Below are 5,619 nucleotides of genomic sequence, written 5' to 3' on the forward strand. Positions count from 1 at the left end.
GAGAACCGATGGAGAAGAACCCTGATACCAGAACCGAAGAACGGGGGTCAGAGGAGAACCGGTGGAGAAGAACCCTGGTACCAGAACCAAAGAACCGATGGAGAAGAACCCTGGTACCAGAACCGAAGAACTGGGGTCAGAGGAGAACCGGTGGAGAAGAACCCAGTTACCAGGTCCAAACAGGAAAAACTGGAGGAAACGTTCTTCACTAGAACTGGACTTTGAGTTGTTCTTGGTCTGGTTCCGTTCTTGGTCTGGTTCCGTTCGGGGCTGGATGTTGTCCCAGATGTTGGTTCCGTCTCTGCTCTGTGGTTTCAGATCAGATGAGGAGGAGGAGGATGCTGGGTGATGCGTTCACGGACTTCAGCCTCTCCTCCTCGTTGATCCTGTTCCGGATCAGCTGATGCAGATGCGCTAATCCCTCCTCCTCATCATCTTCATCTTCATCCTCTCCAGATCCAGATCCAGATCCTTCTTCAACATGTCAGATCCTGTTGAACCCAGATGGTTCTTCCGCAGTTCGGGGTGAAATCGCCGCAGATCGAACCGGAAGTCGCGGTTCATCTCCGTGTCACGTTTACGTCTGCACTTCCTGGTTCCAAACGGATCGATCCTGGTCCTGGTCCTGGTCCTGGTCCTGGTCCTGGTTCCGCGGGTGTTTCCTCGTCTGTTCACATGACAGCATCTCCAACAGACACGAACACGGAAAAACCCGGACTCTGCGGGTCCGCGGTCCGGACGGGAGACCCGAACCCGGACTAGGAAGGAGGGGTGGGGGTCCTCGGGCGGGTCTGGAGGTCCGGGACCCGGAGTCCTCAGGCGGATGGAAGGAGAGGCGGAACCGACGACCGACCGATGCACGAGAGGAAGAACAGCCCCGGCGCAGAGATGGTTTATGATAGGAAAGAGAGGAGGAGGTCTCACTCCGACTGGAGGTCTGAGGACTGAGGACCCACTGGACCAGGAGGACTGAGGTCTGAGGACTGAGGAGGACCCACTGGACCAGGAGGACTGAGGAGGACCCACTGGACCAGGAGGACTGAGGACCCACTGGACCAGGAGGACTGAGGACTGAGGACCCACTGGACCAGGAAGTCTGAGGTTCTACTGGACCAGAAGGACTTGTGTTTATTTAGGATCCATCTGAATAGGATCTAATATATGATGTAAATGGGTTTATTCTCAGACTGGTTAATACGTGGTTTTACTGGGACGTGGCCTGGTTCAGACCGGTTCTGTTTTGTGTTTTAGGTCTGTGTTTTCCAGTCAGAGTGAGACCTCGTCTTGCAGCTGTTTGGACTGAACCATTTTCCAGTAACAGGAGGGTCACACATCTGAGTCTGTTCATTCATCTGCTCTGATTTTCACCTTCTGTAAATGATGATAAAGTAGCAGTTTCCTTTAGATTATCAGCAGATTTTTTATTTCACTGAAGTTTTAGATGAAAAAAGTGACTGATTTTCCTTTAATCCTGATTAAAATCCCATCATGTCATCAATTTATGTTAGAGTTTATCATCATTTATTCACTTGAATTCATGCATGCAGGTCAAACATGTGGTCTGGGGGCCAAAACCGGCCCGCCTAAGGCTCCGATCCGACCTGTGGGATGAATTTGTGGAATGCAAAAATTACACTGAAGATATTAATAATCAAGGATGTTCAAATCAGTTTAGGTCAATTCAATTTAAAGTGGGTCAGACCAGTGAAATACTATCATAACAACCTATAAATAATGAAAACAGCAAAAAAAAAAAAAAAAAAAAAAAAAAAACTAAAACAAAAAAAGGAAAATTACACAAAAATGTTTAGATTTACAGACTCGCCTTTATATAAAAATGTAAATAACCTGAAATGTCTTAAGAGAATTATGTTAAATTTTATCAATATTCTGCCTGTTATTAAATGTTTTGTGTTTGTAGATCCTCTGTGATCTGTGAGTCGCGATGCACATGTATAAACAATAAACTAAAGCATAATATTGTTAAAATTTTACTTATTTTTCTTAAGAATTTTCAGGTTGTTCATATTTGTGCGTGTTATGTTCAAGTACAGTTCGTAGATGTGAACATTTTCATCACAGACTGACTTTTTTCACTCAAAACAGAGGAAACTTTGGAGTTGATGTTATTAGTCAGTTCTTATCCTATTATTGTTTATAATATTTGACTGGTCCGGCCCTCTTTAGATCATATTAGGCTGAATGTGGAACTGAACTAAAGCAGTTTGACGGCCCTGCTCTCATTCCTGGTTCATCCTTTTACAGACGACGATCGAAACCATGTGTCCAGTTTAAACATGGACATTAAAGTTAAAGTCTTGTGTTTTTTTACTTTTCCCATCTGTAAATGTCTGATCGGAGGCTTTGGACGGTGTCCCTCAGGGTTTTTCCATCAACCTTCACCTTCACGTCGATAAGACGAGGAGGACGACGCTCTAATGTCGGTGGAATTAGAGTCACATGACTCTGTTCAGAGGAGTCACGTTCCACGATACATGAGACGTAAATCAATAAATATGACGGTTCAGCGAATCTGTGATCTGATAAAAACAGAGGAACCAGGTTTTAGAAGGTTCACATCAAACCACCGAGACCAGGATGGGACCTGAATCCTTTATGACCCCGCCCCCCAAAGAGGAGGAAAGGGGTATTGTTTTTGGTTTGTTTGTTTCTTTGTTTGTTTACACTCTAGCAGCAAAACTATTATTTGAATTCAGACCTAACTGGGTTTATAGATTAGCAGTGACCCAGAATAGATGTGATTACATTTTGGGAATGGTAGGTCAAAGTTTCCATTTTTTGTGAATTTTTTAAATGTTTATTTTTCCATTTACTTATAATAGGTGAAATTTCAAATGTCTGTATCAACAAAACTATTGGTTGAATTCAGACCAAAATGACTTTATAGATTACCAGTGACCCAGAATGGATCTCATTACATTTTAGGAAAAATGGGTCAAAGTTTCCATTTTTTATGAATTTTTAAAAATATATTTTTTTTTCCATTTACTTATAATGAGTGAAATATGTGTGAGGGGCGGGGCTTGTTGTCCCTGGCACCACTTGTTTGTTTGTTTTTTTACACTTTAGCAGCTAAACTATTGGTTGAATTCAGACCAAAACTGGTTTATAGATTAGCAGTGACCCAGAATAGATGTGATTACATTTTGGGAAAAGTAGGTCCAAGTTTCCATTTTTTATGAATTTTTAAAATGTTTATTTTTCCATTTACTTATAATGGACAAATTTTCACATGTGTGTATCAACAAAACTATTGGTTGAATTCAGACCAAATTGACTTCATAAATTACAGTGACCCAGAATGGATCTCATTACATTTTTGGAACAGCAGGTCAAAGTTAAAATTTTTTATGAATTTTTAAAATCTTCCCATTTACTTATAATGGGTGAAACATGTGTGAGGGGCGGGGCTTGTTGTCCCTGGCACCACTTGTTTGTTTGTTTGTTTACACTCTAGCAGCAAAACCGTTGGTTGAATTCACACCAAATTGGGTTTACAGATTGCCAGTGACCCAGAATAGATGTGATTACATTCTGGGAAAAATAAATCCAAGTTTCAATTTTTTATGAATTTTTAAAATTCTTTTTTTTCCCTCCCATTTACTTATAAAGGGTGAAATTTCACGTGTGTATCAACAAAACTACTGGTTGAATTCAGACCAAATTGACTTACTAGATTACCAGTGACCCAGAATGGATCTCATTACATTTTTGGAACAGTAGGTCAAAGTTCAAATTTTTTTAATGAATTTTTTAAAGTTTTCTTCCGTTTACTTTTAATGGGTGAAATTTCAAATGTCTATAAAAACATCAATTTTGTTTCAATTTACTTCAAACTTGTCACATATATAGAGGATATTGATATGACATCAGCACACGCACAGACATGATGACATCAGCTGGATCCATGACAAAATAAGATACAACACGTGTGAGGGGGCGGGGCTTGTTGTGCCTGGAACCACTTGTTTAGTTTTGTAGAATTTGAACTTTTTTGAACTTTTCTGATTTCATGAATATTTTCGGACGTGAAATTCTGAAATGTTTATGTTTATGGAAACGCTGGGATTCACACTGTGACGTTCCAGCAGAGGGCGCTGTTCAACGGCGACGCAGGAGGTTTAATGTTACATTTTCATCCTGAAGACGCACATTTATGTTCTGTGCACAGATGTGAGACCGCTGAGAATCCACGGTTCTTCATCTTCATCTTATTCATCTTCCTCTTCTTTGTCTTCATCTTCTTCATTTTCTTCTTCATCTTAATTTTCACCCTCTTCGTCTTCATCTTCATCTCCTTCTTTATCTTCATTTTCTTTGTCTTTGTGTTTTTCTTCCTCTTCATCTTCATCTTCTTCATCTTCATCTTCTTCTTCATCTTCTTCTTCTTCACCTTCTTCATCTTCTTCTTCATCGTCATCCTTGTCATCATCTTTATCTTCCTCTTCTTCTTCGTCTTCCTCTTCCTCAGAGTCCACAGGTGGTTTTTTCCAGACCAGTACAGACCCCGTCCCACACATGAACGATGATGATGACGATGACGATGATGATGATGATGATGGTGTCCGTCCAACGTCAGCGATGAAGAAAACTGTGATGTGAATGAAGTCAGAGTTTGAGCGGAGGACAGTGGACACATTATGTCCACAGGCGTCCTGGTGTTTGGACCAGGAGTCCACATCCGTCACCCTGAAACCCCCCTGAAACCCCCCTGAGACCCAAACAGGGGCGGTCTGGACCAGGACCTCATCAGAGGTGAATTAATCCTCATCAGAGCGGACGGCGGCGCCGCTGACAGACGCCGACGCTGTTTATTTAACTGAGACGGAGACGATGGATGAGGACAGAGACGGACCACGTGTCTGCGCCCAGTCTGGAGTAAACAAACCCATCATTCTGCAAGTTCAGGAAAGCACGCATAGATCAGGAGCAGGACGACGACGCAAGGCATTCTGGGTAATATGAGGCAGGACGAAAAAGGAACGTCCATACTGTCCAATGTCCAACACTGAGACACTGAGGACCACAGTTGAATATGTGGAAGTTAAACATGTGGATGTTGAATATGAGGATGTTGAATATGAGGATGTTGAATATGAGGATGTTGAATATGATGATGTTAAATATGTGGAAGTTGAATATGAGGATGTTGAATATGTGGATGTTAAATATGTGGATGTTGAATATGAGGATGTTGAATATGAGGATGTTGAATATGATGATGTTAAATATGTGGATGTTGAATATGAGGATGTTAAATATGTGGAAGTTGAATATGAGGATGTTGAATATGAGGATGTTGAATATGAGGATGTTGAATATGATGATGTTAAATATGTGGAAGTTGAATATGTGGATGTTAAATATGTGGATGTTAAATATGTGGATGTTGAATATGAGGATGTTGAATATGAGGATGTTGAATATGATGATGTTAAATATGTGGAAGTTGAATATGTGGATGTTAAATATGTGGATGTTAAATATGTGGATGTTGAATATGAGGATGTTGAATATGAGGATGTTGAATATGATGATGTTAAATATGTGGAAGTTGAATATGAGGATGTTAAATATGAGGATGTTGAATATGAGGAT

Source organism: Sphaeramia orbicularis, unplaced genomic scaffold, assembly GCF_902148855.1.
Source record: "Sphaeramia orbicularis unplaced genomic scaffold, fSphaOr1.1, whole genome shotgun sequence".
In the NCBI taxonomy this organism is placed as follows: domain Eukaryota; kingdom Metazoa; phylum Chordata; class Actinopteri; order Kurtiformes; family Apogonidae; genus Sphaeramia; species Sphaeramia orbicularis.